At 41.6% G+C, this 21,117-nt stretch overlaps 1 protein-coding gene across 22 annotated transcripts in view; it reads left to right on the top strand.

Annotated features, from left to right (window-relative positions):
* Window positions 1-21,117, top strand: part of KMT2C (lysine methyltransferase 2C) — a 279,835-nt gene that overhangs the window by 44,038 nt on the left and 214,680 nt on the right. The window lies entirely within an intron of this gene.

Genomic DNA, 21,117 nt, shown 5'->3' with positions numbered 1-21,117 from the left:
GGGTTGGCTCAGTAATAACTATGTGAGACCTTTTGTTTGGGGAACAAAAAAAGGATAAACATATAATTTATACTTTTGCTGAATCATCATTTTTCATAGTGTGGTTTTACTTTTGGACATGTTTTGATTTAGAATTTGTTTTAAGTTTATTTTTTTTTATTTTTGAGAGAGAGAGAGAGAGAGGGTGTGTGTGTGTGTGTGTGTGTGTGTGTGTGTGTGTGTGTGTGTGTGTGTGAGTTGGGGGGTGGCAGAGAGAGAGACAGAGAATTAATCCCAGCAGGCTCTGCTGTGTTAGTGCAGAGCCTGTCCCAGGGCTTGATCTCACAACCATGAGATCATGACCTGAGCTGAAATCAAGAGTTGGATGCTTAACCAATTGAACCTCCTAGGTGCTCCTTGATTTAGAATTTTCAAACTATCAAAGTTTCTTATACTGAAATAAGTGGGTTAAAAAGACATTTTAAAGCCAAATATAATTTATTTTGAAAGCTTACTATTTTGGATTATCTTTATAATGGTCTGCCTGCCACCCCCATTCAATTAACCTGAATAACAATAATAAATTGTCTCCTGTCTCAGAATTATACAGTTGCATAAAATTCTAGATTAAGGAACATGTATCTTAGCATATTTAATTACAATAATAATAACCCCTGGGCCCTTCACAAATACTATTTTGATGCATGTGATAGAATTTTACATTAATCTAGAACAGTGTTTAGGACACAGTGAGTTCCTTGACAAATGAGGTTTAATTCTGAATTGCTTTTTTCTGTGAAGGGTCTGAAACATTTGAAGAAAGCCTGAACCCTAAAATAGTCTCCAAAACATTATCAAGTTTGGGCCCCCAAAGAGAACTGTTTTATAATTCTAATATATTGTTTTTCCTGATACAATCCCAGATATTCTCCAGGTTACAACAGAATTTCATAAAAATGAATGTGCTTGGTTAAATGTTATCAAAACCCCCTGATTAGAATACACTATTTGTTTGTGTGTATTTAAGGGTTTTAAAATAAATTTACTTGGGGCACCTGGCTGTCTCAGATGGTAGAGCATGTGACTCCTGATCTCAGGGTCATGAGTTCAAGCCCCATGTTGGGCATAGAGCTTACTTAAAAAAACTTAATTAACAAAATCGTAAAATAGCTTTACTTATAGATCCATATATAAGACATTTATATCCATATTTCCATGTAAGTGACATTGATCAAATGATATATTCATTATGAAGAGCTATAATTTTTTTTCTAACTAGTTAAATGTGTAAAAATAGATTTATTTATAGATGTGTAAACACATGTATCCATATAGATGGGTGAAATTGATCAAATGATACGTTCATTATAAAGAGTTATAATTTTTTCCCCCCAACCTACATGTTTCACTATCCATCATGTAATTTGGGATTTTGGGAGTTTGATAATTTTACCAGGCTATAAACCATAGATAATATATATTTTTAAGTATTTCTTATTCTGAAAGTATTGTATTCATCGTAAATTCAGTCTATCAAAAGTTATAAATCACAAGCTCAGTTCTACTCCCCAGAAGTAATCACTGGAAACTTTCTTGCATTACTTTCCAGATATTTTTCATTTGTAGACAAGAGATGTACATGTATAGAAGAAAATAGTTGTAGGTAGAATTATGCTGTAAACACAGTTTTATAACTTCATTTGTACATCTTTTGTAGGTGCACATCGATTAATGATGGAGATCCAGTTCAGTGATAATTGAAATAAAAGGATTTTTCCATTTATTAAATCCTATTTAAAAATTATTAGGGTCACCTGGGTGGCTCAATCAGTTAAGCGTCTGACTTTGGCTCAGGTCATGATATCACGGTTTGTGAGTTTGAGCCCCGCATTGGGTTCTGTGCTGACAGCTCAGAGCCTGGAGCCTGCTTCAGATTCTGTGTCTCCCTCTCTCTGACCTTCCCCCGTTCATGCTCTGTCTCTGTCTGTCTCAAAAATAAACGTTAAAAAAAAAAAATTACTAATGTTATAAGATCATGTTATATAATTTCCAATAAATAGGGATGGCTCAGGTAAGATCAAGTGGGAAAAGTTGGATTAAAATACTAAGGGGCGCCTGGGTGGCTCAGTCGGTTGAGCGGCCGACTTTGGCTCAGGTCATGCTCTTGCGGTCCGTGAGTTCGAGCCCCGCGTCGGGCTCTGTGCTGACAGCTCAGAGCCTGGAGCCTGTTTCAGATTCTGTGTCTCCCTTTCTCTGACCCTCCCCTGTTCATGCTCTGTCTCTCTCTGTATCAAAAATAAATAAACGTTAAAAATTTTTTTTTAAAATACTAAAACTTATAGGAGCACCTGGGTGGCTCAATCGATTAAGTAAGCATCTGACTCTTGATTTCGGCTCAGGTTATGATCTCACAGCTCATGGGTTTGAGCCCTGTGTTGGGCTCTGCACTGACAGCATGGAGCCTGTTTGGGATTCTCTCTCTCCCCACCCCTCTCTGCCCCTGCCTGCATGTGCTCTCTTTCTCTCTATCAAAAGAAATCAACATTAAGAAATATTAAAACTTCTGTTATGGGCTATTTGCAAGGATAACGAAGTGTGGTCTCTGTAATGTACATCTCTCTCTCTCTCTCTCTCTCTCTCTCTCTCTCTCTCTCTCTCTTTTAATGTCTTATTCCAATGTATTTATTGTAAAAACCTCAGTTAAACTTTTGGGGGAATATTTATATCTTTGTGCTTGTAGTAACACTTCTCTAGTTACTCTTCTGAGAGATTAAAGTGAGTGTTTTAGGAACACGTAACACAATTTTATGTTAAATGTAACTGTTGTAAATTAGAAATCCTGGTTCCACTTACTGGTCTTTTGACACTTAAGAGCCTGAGCTCTGTATTAAGCCAGTGCTGGTTCAAATCCTGGACGCACCACTTAATAATTGTGTGACCATGACCCTTTCCAAGGTTCAGTTTTCCTGTCTGTAAAATGAGGAGTAATGATTGTTGTGATGGGTCCATGAAAAGTATGTTAACTGAAGTTATGTCAGCTGCTATAACAGATAAACCCTGAAATCTCAGGGGCTTAAGGCATTAACAGTTTATTCTTCTGGGACGCTAAGCGTAATCTCTTGACTTCCAGGATTGTCCTGGGCATTGATGTCCACCTGGCAGATGGGGGAGAGAGATGGGTGTGGGGGATTTGGGGACAGGGCCTGTGATGGGTGAAGAGGTATCCAATCACTTAGTCCACATTTCATTGTCCGGAAGTCAGACACACAGAAGGGAAGTTGGTAAATGTAGCCTAGCCACACGTCCAGCAGGAAAGGGAAATGTGTTTGGTGAATAGCCAGCGAACCTACCAGAAGTTCTCAGCGTAAGAGATGGTTCTAAGGTTGTTGTTAAGCAAGACACTTCACCTCTTAGGGGTCTGTGTTTCCATCTCTATAGTGGGGAGGGTGGTGATCAGGCAGGGAACAGTTAACATTTATGGAGAGCTTCTGTGAAATATTGTTTTAGGAGAACTGTATTAATTCATAAAATTCTACAAAAGTCCTCAGAAGTAAAGACTACTCTTGTCCTTTTTTTTTTTTTTTTTTTTTTAAACATCTGAGGAAATGAAGGCACAGAGTGAGTTGTGGAACCAGGATTTGAACTCAGGCAGTGTTCACTACAGGGTCTGTGCTTTTAATGCTCTGCTGAAAGTCCTGTGCACACATGTTTCAGTTAACCTCTGCACTCTGCTGTGTCCTGAATCTTTCTTCCCTTGGTGTCTTTTCTTTAACAGAGGTCTTTGTGATAAAATAATTTCTTTCCAATTGCTGCCACCCCCACCTGTGATCATTTTCCCTTCTCTGCACTTGCCCTGGTATTCAGTAGACTTTGAGTCACTCCTTTTCCCTTTCCACCTGTTTTTTTTTTTTTAAACTTTATTTCAGAAAATTTGCCCATATACAAATGTGTATAATGAACCCCTCAGTACTTGTCACTTCTTTTAAACAAATCATCACACATGGCTAATCTTATTTTATTTATACTGTTAACCACTTCTTATGTTATTTTGAAACAAATTTCAGGCATAATACAATTTCATTTATGAATGTCTGAGAATGTATTTCTAAAAAGTAAAGATTTCTAAAAAGTAAAAAAGAACCTAATACCACCATCATTCCTAAAATAATTAATGGTTGAATCCATAATATCATCAAATACTCAGTATTCAAATTAAATAGGTGTCTGTCTCTTTTTTAATAGTTGGTTTGAATCAGGATCTCCATAGGCTCACACATTGTGATTTAGTCTCTCTTAATCTATAGGCTACTAGCCTCCGTTTCTTTCAGTTTATTTGTTGAAGGAACAAGTTATTTGCCCCATAGAGTTTCCCACCATCTGGATTTTGTTGATCACACCCCTGAGGTCTAACATGTTTCTCTGTTCTCTGTATTTCCAAATGAGTGGGTGGACCTTGATCAGATTCTGGTTCAATTTCATTTTTCATGATTGCCTCTTAGGTGGTTGTACATTCCTCACTGGGAGGCACATAATGTCTGGTTGTCACCAGTGCCCAGATCTGTTGGTTCATCAGGGATCGTAAAATGATGATGTTCTAATTGTGTTATTCCTTCATCTTATTTGCTGGAATACTTTTATAAAGAGAAGAATCCCCCTCACTGTTTGGCTGCCTGGCACAACAGTTTATATGGGAAAGGCAGGACAAATGTTTGACCCACCCTTCCCTTTCCCTCCCCTCCCCTCTCCTCCCCTCCCCTTTTTTGAGAAGGGGGGAGAGAGAGAAAGAGAGAATGAATGAGTATCTCAAGTAGGCTCCATGCCAAGTGCGGAACCTGACACGGGGCTCAATCTAATGACTGTGAGATCATGACCTGAGCCAAAATCAAGAGTTGGACACTTAACTGATGGAGCCATCCAGGTGCCCCTCTTTCATTTTCTTCACCAGTCTGCAGTCTAATTAGTTGGTCCTGAATATTTCCCAACTGTGATTAGTAAGTTTTTCTTCTTGTTAAAAAAAAATTGTTTTTTAATGTTTATTTATTTTGAGACAGAGCATGAACAGGTGGTGGGGGGGGGTGGTGGTGGTCAGAGAGAGAGGGAGACACAGAATCTGAAGCAGGCTCCAGGCTCTGAGCTGTCAGCACAGAGCCCGACGCGGGGCTCGAACCCACAGACCGTGAGATCATGACCTGAGCCGAAGTTGGACGCTCAACCGACTGAGCCACCCAGGCGCCCCAGTTTTTCTTATTCTTAATATTAGTCACTGTGCAGGAAAGTATCTGGAAACTAACAGGTAAAAGCAAGATCCCTCCATGGAGTCGCTGGCTACTGGTGGGACAATACAGTGTGACAGTGCAATATTGATTTCTAAGAAATACATATTTGGGGCATATGAGTGGCTCAGTTGGTTGGGCATCTGGCTCTTGATTTAGGCTCAGGTTGTGATCTCACGGTTGTGGGATTGAGCCTTGTGTAGGGCTCGGTGCTGAGTGAGGAGCCTGCTTAGAATTCTCTCTCTCGGGGCGCCTGGGTGCCTCAGTCGGTTAAGCGGCCGACTCCGGCTCAGGTCATGATCTCGCGGTCCGTGAGTTCAGGCCCCGCGTCGGGCTCTGTGCTGACGGCTCAGAGCCTGGAGCCTGTTTCGGATTCTGTGTCTCCCTCTTTCTCTGACCCTCCCCTGTTCATGCTCGCTCTCTCTGTCTCAAAAGTAAATAAATGTTAAAAAAAAGAAAATTAAAAAAAAAAAAAAATTCTCTCTCTCCCTTCCTCTACCCCTACCCCACTCATGGTCCCCGCCCCCCTCAAAATAAATAAGCATAAAAAAATACATATATATGTGTATATATGTATATGTGTGTGTATATATATATATAGTCATTCATATGACCAAAATATATTGTTTGGATTTATTTTGTATCTTTATTCACAGTTCCTGAAAATATTTCAAAGATATGAAGATGAATTGGTTGTCTTATTTTTAATGACAGTGAATTTTGGATCCCACCCAAGGGTGGGGGCTGGGTGCCAGAAGGACCATGTGAATAGAGACTTGGAACTTTCTGTCCCTCCGACCTTCACTAGGGGGGCTGGAGTTGAATCAGCCAGTGGTCAATGACTTGGTCAATCATGATTATGTAGCCTCCATGAAAACCTAAGAGGTTAGCTTTTTGGCTCTTCTGCCCCCTTCCTTCCTTCCTTCCTTCCTTCCTTCCTTCCTTCCTTCCTTCCTTCCTTCCTCCCTCCCTCCCTCCCTCCCTCCCTCCCTCCCTCCCTCCCTCCCTCTCTTCCTGTTCCATGTTTGGGCAAAATAAAAGAATACTTTTACTTGCCACTGAACCAGGCCCCACAAGGGCGGACGCTTCTTTCTCCAGGACCTTGCCCTATCGTATTGTTTATCATATACTTGAATAAAGTAGTAAACGTAAGTAAGTTTCCCTCCAAGTTCTGTGAGCTGCTCCAGCAAATTAATCAAACCTGAGGAGGGGATCACTGGAACTTCCAACCTGTAGTCAGTTGGCCAGAAGCATAGATAACAGCCTGGCTGGGGGCTTGTTAACTGTCTGGAGTGAGGGGTGGAGGAACACTCTGCCGGCATCTGAGAAATGCTTGGTGATGCGTGTGTGGGTGTGTGCGCGTGTGTGGGATTGGGTCAGGGGAGCCTTCAAAGAGACAGAAGTAGGGCTCTGCACATAGTGGGGGGCACACAGAGGGACTTAGCTTTTGAAGGTCAGGAAGGGGCTGTGGAGTTGATCGATCTCGAGCTGGGTTTTGCAGGTTGAATAGCAGTTTGCTTCTATCGGCGGACGTAGAGGCTGCTTTCCAGGCAGGGGAGACAGTGCATGCAAAGGCTGACGAGGGAGTTTGTAACCAAGGAAGTTGGGCTAGACGCTGGGTGTGCTCGTGGAAGACTGTCCAGAGATGAGACTGCAGAGGTAGTATGGGTTTTTGTTGTTTCTAAAAAAAATTTTTTTTAATGTTTATTTTCGAGAGAGAGAGAGAGAGAGAGAATGTGAGCAGGGGAGGGGACAGAGAGAGAGAGGGAGACACAGAATCCGAAGCAGGCTCCGGGCTCCGAGCTGTCAGCACAGAGCCCGATGCGGGGCTCGAACCCATGAACCATGAGATCATGAGCTGAGCCGAAGTCGGACGCTTAACCGACTGAGCCACCCAGGCGCCCCAGAGGCAGTATGGGTTTTAAGTCAGTTTCAGGAATAGTTCTGATTTAACTCCCAAAGTCCACAGAGAGACAGTGAAAGGTTTCATCGAAACACGTTGTGTGAAGATCGCGGTGGCAGCGTGAGGGGAGTGACTTACGGTGCCCTTCTTGTGAACCGCTTATACAGATTTACTTTTCTTTCTCGATGTTACTGCCTGCTCCCTCACCCTGGTCTCCGACCACCTGGAGTCCCGGCTCCTGTTCTTTACTGAGCGGACCCCCGGCAAGGTGAGAGCAGACCAAGGAGGTGACCGGTGGGGGAGAGGCACTGCCGTCCCGGCACCTGCCACCTGTCGTTGGCGCAGGGGTGACGGTGGCAGTAATTGTAGATGGCGAGGGGCACCTAACTGCAGTGGCAGGCGCTGCTCTGGGCGGACCGTTGTCCCCGTTATTCTGCGGTGGTTTGCACCGCACGGAGAGGCAGGGGTGACACTGAGCCTAAGTGTTCAGCCTCTGGAACTCATGCCCACAGCATTCCACTGCGTTGCCTTCCTGGTCTGGTGACGGTCTCGTCATCTTCGTTTATGCTTTGTGCCCAACACACACACCCGTCCGCGGAGCGTGTGCCCTGCAGTCCCTCCCTCCCAGGCTCTCCAGGCCGGCCTTCCTCCCCTCGGTCTGGCACCACCAGAACCCTTCCTGGGGTTTCCGGCCCACGAGCCACCTAGCCTGCGTCAGAGTGGGCATGCCTGCTGTTGCTGCTGATGCCACGTGGGTATTGAACTGTAAGCATGTGTTTAAGCATTCTCCCTGGAAATGTTTTGCCTACAGATACATTGAATCTAGGTGTCGTAGGCTTTGTGAGATTATGGTTCAACTATGAATAGGCCTTAAAAATGTTTGTGATGTCCATAAAATTTAATATAGCTAAAATATAAATATTCGTTAACAAAAGAAAATAAAGATTTTGCTCTATTTTAAGATTCACGTATACTTATCAGTATATGTTTTTTCTGTACAGATTGTGTACATATGTAGAAAATATTTAGAAAAAATAAGACACACATAATATATAAAAATGTTATAAAATCAGGTATATGGGGTCATATCATTTAGATTTTTTTCACTTAAGAGAATAATCATAAAAAGATTTCATCTCAGTAACCACAGTGCTGTAGGCTTTTAGTGGCTGCAGAATATTACGTTGCTTAAATAAATGATTCATCTGAATAGTCTTTTCTTGTTGGACATGGAAGTTTTGTGTTTTCAATCTCTGAGAGTTAGAAAACATGATGAGTATCCTTAGAGCAAACCCTTTGTGCACTTTATTATTTCCTCACGATGAATTCCCAAGTGAGATTCCTGGGTCAAAGGGTATACAGATTTTAAAGACTTTTAATTGACAAATACCATTATAGCATAATGGTACCAATTTATATTCTTACCAATAATAAATGAATATACCTGTTGATCTGTTCCCAGGAGTATTGTGACTTAAAAAAAAAAAATCTAAAGAATGTTGGAGATTGATTTGGAAATGTAAATACTCCATTTATCCCCCATTCAGGTTTTGAACGAATCAGTCATAATTTTAGCTGTCTGAATATAAAAGAGAGCTAGTAAAAGTGAGATGACACTTTGTTACCAAATAAGTGAAATGGCCTAAGAGCCACAGGTATGGGATGGGGTGGGTGAGTGGGCAGGTGGTGGTGATAGACATGACTGGGCTGTGAGAATTGTGGAGATTTGAAGAGTATGATGAGTTCAGAGAGGTAGAGAGGCAAATAGGGGATGTTCTAAGTAAGGACAGTGAGCCAAGGGGGTTGGGGTTATCTCTCATTAAAAAAGATCTGTGGGCAGGTCGGGATTCCTTGTAAGTTGATCTCTTACTGGTACCCTGAGTATTAGTACCCTGAGTTAAAAGCATACCTTTTTTTTTTTAAAGTTTGTTTATTTTGGGGGGGGAAGAGAGAGAGAGAGAAAGAGAGAGAGAGAACGTGAGTGGGGGAGGGGCAGAGAAAGAGAGAGAGAGAGAGAGAGAGAGAGAGAGAGAGAAAACGTGAGTGGGGGAGGGGCAGAGAGAGAGGGAGACACAGAATCCCTAGCAGGTTCCAGGCTCCGAGCTGTCAGCACACAGTCTGACGCGGGCCTCGAACTCACGAACTGTGAGATCATGACCTGGGCTGAAGTCAGACGCTTTACCAACTGAGTCGCCCCAGGTGCCCCAAAAACATATCTTTTATTTGAATGAGGCTTTTGATTTCTCTGAGCTGGAGAGGTTGGTCACGTGCCCCAGGAGAACTCATTTTGCTGAGAGAGAGGGCATTCCTGAGGATAGCAGTGGGAAAAAGAGTTGGAAAGGTCGACTGTGGCTCAGCTTGAATGCCGAGCAGCGGGAATTAGGCTCTTACTTGGTGTGTTGTAAGCAACCTTATGGAATTTTGAGCAGGTGAAAAATGCAGTGCTCATGAGTAGGACAGCCTGGGAGGGAGAGCGGGAAGGAGACAGACACACCAAGAGCTCCAGGGCAAATAGTGAAGTATTTCTGCTGATGGCACTAGGGATAGAAAGTTGAGATGTGAGGCATTACATGGAAAGAAGTGGCAGATTGTGGTGATTAGCTGCTGTAGGGACGCAAAAGGAAAAGTAATAAACATTACACAGAGCTTTTAGCTTAAGTTTTTGAGAACGGTAGGTGACAGGAGAAGAAGACAATTTTATTTCTAAAAGTTAATGTAAGGTAAGTGTAGCTTATAAACTTCTTAAGCCAAACCTCAAGATTCTTAGTATATTTGTTGCCGCTTTCGAAATTATTAAAATGGTGTTGTGTGTTTCTGAAGGTATCGTAAGACCTTTATTTTAGAATCGTAATAGAAGAAGTAACGTGCATTCAACAGTTGTGTAAAAAGAGGGGATAGAATGAATGTGCTGCTCTACGGCAGGGTTTCTCTCCCTTGGTACTGCTGACCTTTGGGGCTAATTCCTTATTGTGGTGGCCGTGCTATGCATTGGGAGATGTTCACCAGCATCCCTGGACTCACTAGATGTCTTTAGACATGTTGCCGGTTGTGGTGGGGGGCAGAAATTTGCCCTTCCCCCTCCCCTAGTTGAGACCACTCTTCTAGTGTTCTGCAACTAGGACTGCGAGATAAACGTTTTTGGCATGTCTAGAACAGTGCCTAGCATGTAACCAGAACTCAAATATTTGTTTAATAAATGAATAACCAGATTTTGACTTTGAATAAAAAACAGAACAAAACTTGGTGAGTGAGTGTCCAAGCTGCTTTACGGCAGAATTGGGATGTCCGTTGATAGTTCTTTCAGATCTCATTTTCTGCTCTGGATTATTAAACTGATGAGGTTATTTTTCCCAATGTATACTTGATTCTGATACTTTTTTTGCTGTAAAACCTTCAGAGGCTGCCTGCTGAGTTTCATTCAAGCTTCTTAGCTCGGAGTTCAAGTCCTTTTCATATCCTGGGTCTGTTCTACTTGACAACACTTGTTCTCTTCTGAATATGGCTCAGTTTTACCCTTCCCTCTGCCTGCCCGCCCGAGCTGTTCTTGCTAGCTCAGTCACCTTGGTCTCCTCCCTTCCCCCTTTTCCTTCCTTCCTGTTTTCTGGTCTGAAGTCCTCGGCATCCTTCTTGGTGAGGTCTTTACTAACCGAATAGTGGTCTCTCTTCTCTCAACTGGTCTGTTTGCTTTTTCTGCACTTGCGACACGTTCTTGTTTATCTCCCGTGTACACATTCCTTGGGTTCAGCGAATGTCTCTCATGCAGATCTGTTATCTCCAGCAGCGGTGATTGTTCTGTGCTGTGGACTGATACAGGCAGAAGCGAGATGTCTTGCCTGGGACGTTGTAGTGGTTCATTCATTCCTTGGGGAATGAGTTGAACAAGCCTGCTAACATGAAGATTTTATGACATTACTTCAGATATACTTTTAGTCCCACAGTTAGGATCAAGTAGTAAATAAGTATTTCTAAAACTTTTTATTGTGGAATTTTCAACATATGTAAGAGTAGAGCGTTTTTGTATTGAACCTCCCGTGTTCGCATCACCTGGTTTTACTAATTATCCCCTCTGGTCAATTTGTCGTGTTTCGTCTGTGCTGTCTCCTCCCTGGTTATTTTGAAACAAGTTCTAGATTTCAAATTATCAGTAAATATCTCAGTATGTATCTAGGCTTTTTTTTTTTTTTTTTTACATGATTTCTGCGTAATGTTTTGAGAAAACTGGTTCAACTCAAAGAAAGGGAAGATGGAGGTTAGAGACTGCTCAAAAAATGGCCTTGAACAAAGTCTCATTGGTGTTGTGAGGGCCTTGGACTGGGGGTGAATGGGAGCCACAGAAGTGGATTCTTTTTGGGAGGTAGGCTGCAAAAGAAAGAGTTCAGGAGAGTTTTCTTGGAAGAGGGGGGGAACTAAACAACTTTTTTTTTTTTTTTTTAAGTTTGATTTTGAGAGAGACCGTGAGCAGGGGAGGGGCAGAGAGAGAATCCCAAGCAGGCTCCACACCACCAGCACAGAGACAGGGCTTGATCTCATGAACTGTGAGATCATGACCTGAGCCGAAACCAAGAAGACGCTCAACTGACTAAGCCACCCAGGTGCCCCAAAACTGAACAACTTGTACATATTTCGTTTTATTTGATTCCTTAGATGATCAGAGAGTTTGTATCCTTCTTTCACTGAAGTTGAAAATAGAGCACAGAAAAAGTAAGATGTAGTCCCTGCAAAACCTGGAACTTCTGACTTCATATACTAAGAAAATATTTCAGAGTGAAGAAAATACTGGAACTTGAGTGTTATAATTGGGTTGCATGGTTCATAATTGTTTCATATTAACCAGTTAAGGAACATGTATGTGTGGCAGGTACATATCTAGGCGTATGCAGACGTAAGTCCAGAATTGGGTCTGAATATGAATAAATACCTGAATGTGTACTTTGTATGAAGAAAGGTTCTCACGGTTCCTGGGCAGAGTGGGAAACCCAGGAGAAGTAAGTCTGCCTTGGAGAGCTTACAGTCTGGAGAGGAAACAAAAAGTAAAAGAAAAGAGAAAATGCATTGCTTAAATAGTTAATTAACAAATCACAGAAAATAATAATGAAAGGCGTCTGTAAAAGATGTCAAGATAGGACATAATTAGTAGTACTAAGTTGAATAGGCCTTGAGAGAAGAAGAAGATATGTGTAGGCAAGGATATTTTAGAAGTCTGTAATTAAGGATTGGAAGAATCCGAGATATTTGGAGTGGAGGAGATTGCTTTTTAAGTTAACTTTTTAAATTGTGAAATTTCATATTCCTTTCCTGTATATGTAATTCTCCATATAATTATATATAGTTTAAAGAATAACACACATTTGTGTATCTACCTTATGGTTTAAGAAATAGAATATTCTTTGAAGTTCCCCAAAATGCCTTTCCATGATCATACCACTCCATTCTCTCCAGAGTAATAACTCTGAAGTTTGTATTTAACATTTCCTTCGTTCTTTTTATAGTTTCTAAAAACCATGTGTGTATCTCTATGTAACGTATGTTTAGATTTGCCTGCTTTTACCCTTTATCTTAATGGAGTTGTATATTGTATTTACTGTACACAGTCTTGTGCAACTTGCTTTTCTTCTTCTTGTGTGATTTGTCAGTGTTTTCTGTACCTAACTGTGGTTTATTCATTTTCACTTCTGGATTGAAATTTATTCCCTGGGTTTCATCTCCTGTACACATTTCCCTTTCGGTAGTTACACATTCTGTGTGTGCTGTCTCTGTGTCTACCCTAGAAATATTAGCATAAATATTTATCGAAAGTGTAATGTGAATCAGTAACACACCTTACTCCTGAGCAGCAACAACTTGAAAATGTTTTACCTGTGATCACGCTGCCTCCTGACTTAGACATCCTTCTTGTTCATCATCCAAGTCCTTTTTGTGACCCCATATATCAAACCTCATGATCATCTTTCATGAACTCAGCTTTGCTTAGAAATAGAAACAAGTTCACGCTTTTCTTTCCTTCCCATTCCCTCTTTCATCTCAAATTTTCCTTCTGGGAAAGTTTTTCTTCTTCCTGAAACTTGAGTTAATTGGTTAGTGTCTTTTGAGGGTCCAAAAATCTCCTGTTGTCTAAAAATTTGCCGCCCTCTTTGACAGATAGTTTTACTTCTGTATTGTATTTTATGTACATTCTTGGTCACCATTTAAAATACATGTCTTACTCTCAGTCATGGCTAAAAACCATGTCAGTGCATTTAAGGTATGTACTTGCCTCAACTTCACTGGGTAATACTGAATGTTTTTCAAAATGATTGTACCAGTTCACATGCCTGTCAATTCGAGTCTGAAAGTCCCCGTTGCTTTAGTTTCTTACCAGCCCTTGGTATTAATTATCAGATGTAAAACATTTTAGGTTTCATTTTTCTTATTATCTGTGAGATTCAATGCCCTTTCCATCTTTTTCTCTTTATTTTCAGTTCTTTGCCTTTATAGATGTCTTCATAGCTCAAAAATGGGTTAATACTTCTTAAAAAACAGACTTTAATTTTTTTAGTTGTAGATTTATAGAGCTGCACAGAATGTACAATTTTCATGTTATCCTCCCCCCCCCCCCCCCGCCAAGAAGATTTATTTGAAAGGAAATTTCAGGCGAACAAAATAGATATTAATTTTAAAGTTTGTCATTATTTTTAATTCAAGGGCCTTCTGGAAAACTGATCTTTGTACAGATCTCTTTCTTGTGGTGTTTTATGTTTTGTTTTGTTTTTTAGTTTTTGAACTGTCATTCTTAAATGCTCAAACTTCACAAGTGTCTGTATTTGGAAAGTTTTATGTGTATTACTGTAAACTCTTTCATTGTAAAGTGGTAAAATAAAACAAGAACAAAAAATGATTATCTTTTACATATTTCTTGGGAGGTTTTATTTTTACTTATTTTTTTTTATTAAAAAAATTTCGTGTTTATTTTTTGAGAGGTGGGGAGAGAGAGAGAGAGATTGAGCAAAGGAGGGGCAGAGAGAGACACACACAGAATCCGAAGCAGGCTCCAGGCTGTCAGCACAGAGCCTGACGCAGGGCTCGAACTCACGGACCGCAAGATTGTGACCCGAGCTGAAGTCAGACGCTTAACTGACTGAGCCACCCAGGCGGTCCGGGAAGTTTTATTTTTATTTATGACAATTATGACATATATTTCCCCTTCACTCCAAATGTTCTAGTCTTTGTGAAACTTAAAACTAGCTAAAACACTCACGTGTGTAGACACTGTTGTCTGTAATTATCAGCTATCAGTACACCTGCTGTAAGATTCACATTGATTATGTAGGAGGGATGATGCCAGTTGAACTGATTATGCCCATTTTGAGCTGCTGTGATGATTGCTGACTAATGCAAATATGGTTCCTCTTGATTCTTCTTTGCTTCAGCCGTAATGCCCCTTTTGCTACATAAATTTGCCTTGACAGTTCCTTGTATAGTGTTTTAGTCTTTATCATTACCAGAAGATTTTCTTCTAAAACCTTTTTGACACAAGATACTAAATAAGAGCAGTATTCTATTCATTTAGGTTACTTTTGGTGTGCTTGTCCAATTTATACTCCTAATAATGTCTGTTTTTCTGTGACCTGCCCACTGCGGGTGTTGTCATTCTTTGCTAATTTGATACATAAAACGATATCTCCGTGCTTGAATTTTCATTCTTAAAATTGTGAGGTCCAATGTCTCATGTGTTCTCTTTTTCAATTGCTGGTCATATTCTTTGTTTTTCTTTCTTTCTTTTTTTTAAATGTTTATTTTTGAGAGAAAGAGAGAGAGAGAGAGAGAGACAGACTGCGAGTGGGGGCGTGGGTGTAGAGAGAGGGGGAGACACAGAATCCGAAGCAGCTCCATGCTCCGAGCTGTCAGCATAGAGCCCGATGCGGGGCTCGAACCCACTAGCTGCAAGATCATGACCCGAGTGGAAATCGGACGCTTAACCGACTGAGCCACCTAGGTGCCCCATATTGAATATCTTTGTTTTCCTATTGAGAACACCTGGGTGACTCAGTCAGTTAAGTAAGCGTCTGACTCTTGATTTCATCTCAGGTCATGACCCCCATAGTTTCATGACATCGAGCCCTGCATCGGGCTCTATGTTGGCAGTGCAGAGCCTGCTTGGGATTCTCTCTCTCTGCCCCCCTCCCGCTTGCACTCTCTCTGTCTCTCTGTCTCTCTCAAAATAAATAAATAAACTTAAAAAAAATATTAGTGTATTCATAATATTTTTAAGAAAAGCTATTTAATATCCCATAAGTGACATATTTTAGGTGGCATAAAGGTCAAATTATACTTTGACTACAGAATGAATGGTAATGCTGTGACTTGATTTTTATTGTGTGTGTATATGCATATACTCCTACATAGATATAAGTAAGATTATTGAACAAAACAGTCACAAGGATTTTTTTGCATCTTAAATCCAAATAATAACGGGCATGTATTTTCAGTTTCCAGGTAGTTTTGGCATTATATGGACTCAGGAATGATTGGAAGTATTAGAGGTTGAAAATTAGGCCATAGGCTTTGGTCACAGAGGCACTTTTAATTATTATGAACAACCCAAACACCATAAACTGTTCATTTATTTTTGCATATGATGCCTTGTAAGAAGTATCAGATGCACTAGCGGTCTGATTTTGGGAGTTTTGCTGTTTGTTTAGAGTGGGAGAAGAAATGACCCCTTAACTACTAGAGCATAAAAAAATAAAACACTTTCCCAGTGGTTCCTAAGGAAAAAGCTCATCTTTTAATTGCACCCCCATTTATTAAGATACAGATGAGTGTGTGCTCTTTGTAAAAACTCATGAAGAGAAAAAACTGAAAGGCCCTTCTCCCTTGGCCGCCAGTTTTACTCCATACCTCCAGAGGAAATTATTGTTACCAGGTGCATGTTCTAGATATTTTGCTGTGTATTTCTATGTGCACGCACATACAAATGTAGTTATAAAACATGCATGTTTATACATTTGTATACATTTATAAACCACTCATGGAATTGTATTATTCTGTAATGTACTTTTTCTCATGAGACTGACTCTTAGAGATCTTTCTAAATTAGCACAAATAGATCGGTCTCATTGTTCTTAATGACCGTTTAGGGATGGAAAACCATTGAATGGATAGAGCATACTTTGTTCCCTTTGATCAGCTTTCATGCTGTTTGTACTAGAGTGAACATCCTTATGTGTATCTGTGCCAACCGTCTTTCTCAGTGTATGCACATGAGGTAATACGAATTTCTAGGTGTGAAATGGTGTTCATGTTTTATATTTTGATAGATATTGTTAAATTGTCTTCCAGTATATTGCACTTACATCCTTGCCAGCTGATGTGTGTGAGTCTTTGTCTCTCCTCTGTTCCCACTCTGATTGAATATTATCCGTGCTTCTCGTTTCTCATTTCATTGTATGATTTCCCTGATTACTTGGTCAGAGATTGAACACTGTCCTATTTCATAGGTCCTTTCATTTTTTCTCTGAATTGCTTGTTTCTGCTGCCTCTTTTTCTGTTAGGTTTGTCTCTCTCTCTGCTTGGTTCTTAATGTTCTTGAGTAAAGTTACACTTTTTCTCATTAAGATTATTCTCAGAAACTTGGTTATTGTTGCATCTGTTTTCAGGTCAGTTGTTTGCATTTGACTTGATTATTGCTGCTGTTCGTTCAGCATGATGTGTAGGAAGGTTATTGGTGTTTATATGTTCTATATCGATCTGACAGTCTTCTAGAACGCTTAGCTTCTCGGTTGATTAACTTGTATGCCCCCGCCCCTGCTCTGTCTTTTTTAGTATAGTTGACACACAATGTTAGATTACACTTAGTGAGTCAACAAGTTTATGCGTTATATGCTGTGTTCACCACAAGTGTGTGGCTACTGTCTGTCCAGTGCTATTGCTATTATAGTATCGTTGGCTGTTCTCCTTAGGCTGTGTCTTTCATTCCTGTGACTTACTCCTTCCATGACCGGAGGCTGTGTCTCTGTCCCCTGCACCTATTGGGCCCATCTCTTCATCTGCCTCCCCTCTGGCAGCCGGCAGTTCGTTCTCTGTATTTATAGGTCTCAGTCTGATTTTTGTTTGTAGCTTGTATTTTCTAAGCAGATGCTGGCGATGTTATCTGCCAACAATGACAGTTTTGTCTATTCCTGAGTAGTATTAGAACTCATTTTCTTTTTATTTACCTTAACGACAACAACGTTCAGGATTATGTTACATAGCTTTCTTTTAAAGTTTGACTCCCTCTGAAACTTTTCTGTTCAGCAGGAAACAGAACTATACCTTGCCTATTCAGAATGCTTGGGTAGTTGTCTCAGTTTTAGTTATTAAGTCCTTATTTTCCTCTTGAGCTGCAGAACCTAAGTTGTTATTCGGCAAAGCGTGTACTGAGTGCCCGAGCTCTGGCTGGTGCTCTCGGGTTAAGAGAGCTGTAGTGACCGAGCAGATGCCCGGCCCTCACGGAGGTTATATTCTAGTTTAAGGCGCAGATTAATAAAATGACAAGTAAGTGTAATATGGGTCATGAACAAGAATGAAGCGGGGAAATGAACAGCGAGTGACAGGCCCTATTCTGTGGATTTGCTAGGAAGGACAGTACACTCTGAGAATGTGACATTTCAGTGGAAACCTGATTGATGGAAGAATACCATGTGAGTATCTGGGAGAAAAGTGTTCTATGCGGAGGAATCTATAAATGCAAAGGCCCCGAAGTGGAACCTCTTTGGTGAGTTCATGAAAAAGTAAGGTGGCCAGTATCGCAGGATGACATTTATGGAGGAGAATGTTCGCCTGTGAGGTGGCAAGGACACGCACATCACGGAAGGCCTCGTAGGACATCCGGGCTTTGGGTTTTATTCTAGGTATGATGAGAAACCATTGGAGGGTTGAGAGGAAGAGAGGGATCTGATTTGACTTAAGGTTTAAAAAGCTCACTCAGAATTGTCTGGAGAGCCTGTAGGCCACTCAGAAAACGGGGAGGCCGTTAATTGCAGCGAGGCCGGTGGTTAAGAATGTCGGCTGTGGAACTCGGCCTGCCGGATTTGGGCTTATTCCTTGTCTTCTCTGAGCCTCATATGATTCGTGCGTAGAATAGAGATGGGAATAGAGTGGTGCCTCTTACACAGTAAATGCTCAATAGAGGTTAGTTGTGTAACGCCCAGTTAGACAGGAACAAACGGTGATGACTTTAGGCTCTCAGCAGTGTCCTGTGAGAAGTTTTACATTTGGGCTGTGTGCTGAAGACGGGGCTGACCGCTTTGCCATCCGGCAGGCGGGGTGTGAGAGGATGATCTGGAGCCACGGGGCTGCTGCTTACGAGGCCGAGTGGTGAGGCGGCAAGCCCTGGGAAAAGACCGGATTTTGGATCTGGGCCGTGGTCTTGTACATGTTAACTCTGAGGTGCTTGTTTGACTCCAAGTGAGGATGTTGAGTAGACGGTTAAATGTGAGCTGAGATTCAGTGGAGAGGTAGGGATGGAGTCATTTGGGGGCTATTAGCTGTGTAAAGGGACCGGGTAAAACTACCGAGGGGATGCGTCTACTGTATATAGGGAAGAGACCAAATGCCTGAGCCCCGGACACTCCAGTGTTCCTAGTTAGAAGAACCAGAAAAGAAAGTGAGAAGGAGCAGCCGGTGTGGTAGAACAATCAGGGGAGTGTTTTGTCCGCGACCCTGAGGAGAGAATGTTCACTCGTGGGAGCATCTGACAGATTGAGAATTGCCCATTGCAGTTGGCAAGCCGTAAGTCCTCGGTAGAGTCCTCAGATAACTTATTGGCCAAAGCGAGACACCTCTGAATGTGACGGGAGCACGGTCGTTATGCCGCAGGACAGACCTAAACTGGTACTGTCTGGGCAAACCCAGTTGTATGGTCACCGTGTTCATTAGTGACCCTGATTACAGATAGTTCAGGGGAATGTGGAGAAGGGACACTCAGTTGGAAAGGCATGACCCTGGAGTGGAAGACAGGATGCAGAACTTTTCCCAAGGACTTTTGCTGTGAAGATGGAACAGTAGGTAGGAGAGGATGTGAGTCCTGAGAGGCTTTTCTTTTTTTGGAAGACCATCGTTCTTGCAGTAACTCTGTATATTGATGGGACTCATTTTCAGAGTAGTAAAAACTGATAAAGCAGAAGAGGAAGAGAGTAGCTATAGAGGGAAAGTTCATGAAAAGGAATGAGGATGTGATCCAGAACACATGTAGAGGGATTGGTGTTAGCTAGGAGCATAGATAGAGAAGGTCGGGGATATGCGAAAGAATTCGGGAAAACTGGAGGATTTGCTGAGAGGACGATATGGAAACTCTCTTCTGACTACCTCTGTTTCCCCCCTGAAGTAACAAGCAAATTCTATCAACTGAAGGGTCAAGAAATGGAGAGTGTCTTCTTAAGTGAGGACAGAAAGGAATTGAGACAGTTCTGTAAGGTCACGGAGAGTAAACTGACCAAAGTGGGAAGATTGCTGGGCAGTGAGTGGCTGCTTGAGGTGTGGGGTTAGAGCTACAAAGCTAAATCAGTAGCCTCAGTTGTGTCTTTGTTCCTCGGCTTGAATTCAGGGCCAGAGTAAGGGCAGGGTTATGTTTAGTCAGGATTGATGTTTTGCCAGGCAAATATAATGGAATGAAATGGAAGCAGAGATTATTGAGGCTGTATGCAACAGTGATTATAATTACTGACATGGGATCCAAGATGGAGAAGGAGGTAATAAAGACAAGGGGAACAGGAGAGGGTTACAGTGATAAGTGCACAGTGTAGTGATTCAACAGTTCTACACGTTAATGCAGTGCTCACCACAGTGATTGTCGTTACTGTCACTGTGCGGTGTTATTTCAATATTATCGACTCTATTTCCTATGCTGTACTTTTCATCTCTGGGACTTACTTATTTTTTAACTGGAAGTTTGTACCTCTTAATCCCCTTCTCCAATTTTGCCCATTCCCCCGTAAGTGCTTTCCATTTAATCCTCAAAGTAATCCTGTGGGGGTAGTGCTATTACTTCCATTTTAAGGATGAGGAAATTGAGGCACAGATTTTAAGCAGCTTGCACAGGGTCATATAGCTGATAATTAGCTTTTTAATCCAGGCAGTCAAGCTCCAGAGTCCATGCTTTGTAACTGCTACGTTACAGCTGCCTCTAAGTTGGAAAATGAGAAGCTGGTAAGGTAGGTGAACTGGCAGATCCTGTGAGGTTGAAGAGTTACTGGAGTGAGGTTCTAGAAGGAATAATACCGCTGTGAACATGGGTGTACAGCGATCTGTTCGGGTCCCTGCTTTTAACTTCTTGTTTGTTGAGAGTGTGTGGGTTAATGTGTCTCCGGCCAGCACCGTGAAATCCTAAAACACTTAGAGGAGAGGTGGACTCCGAGCTTATAAGGTTCTTCCCTTGCTCATTTGATATGCGAGAGCCTGAGTAGTGGAGTTCTGATTCAAAGCCGTGGTTCTTGGTAGTAAATATAGGGCACTGGCCCTAGGTAGCTAGCCACCCCACTGCCAGCCGATTGTTTTTAATTGAAGTTTTGGAGGAACCAGTAGCTTCATAGACCTCAGCAGGAGTTCATGGATCTCCTCAGTATGTCACCCTCACTGCAGTTTAGCTCTAGCCCGTTCTGTCACTTTGAGTAACTTACTGAAGCTTTCTTAATTTGAATTTGCTTATCTGTAAAATGGGAACAGTAATACCTACTTCAACAGGATAGTAAAGAGGATTCAGTGAGAATAGTGGGGTGTGTGTGTGTGTGTGTTTGTGTGTGTGCGTGTGTAAGTAAACTCTACCCCCAACATGCAGCTAGAACTCATGACCCAGAGATCAAGAGGCACATGTTCTACCAGCTGAGCCTGCCAGGTGTCCCAGTAGTTCTTTATTCTTTTTCCTTTATGTATTTTGAAGTAAATTTTGTTGTTAGGTTCATATACAATTATGTGTTGTAGATGAATTGACCCTTTTATTAGTATGTA

Source organism: Panthera tigris, chromosome A2 (assembly GCF_018350195.1).
Source record: "Panthera tigris isolate Pti1 chromosome A2, P.tigris_Pti1_mat1.1, whole genome shotgun sequence".
NCBI lineage: Eukaryota > Metazoa > Chordata > Mammalia > Carnivora > Felidae > Panthera > Panthera tigris.
The sequence above is the reverse complement of the archived record's forward strand: the minus strand, read 5'-3'. Positions and strand labels throughout refer to the sequence as shown.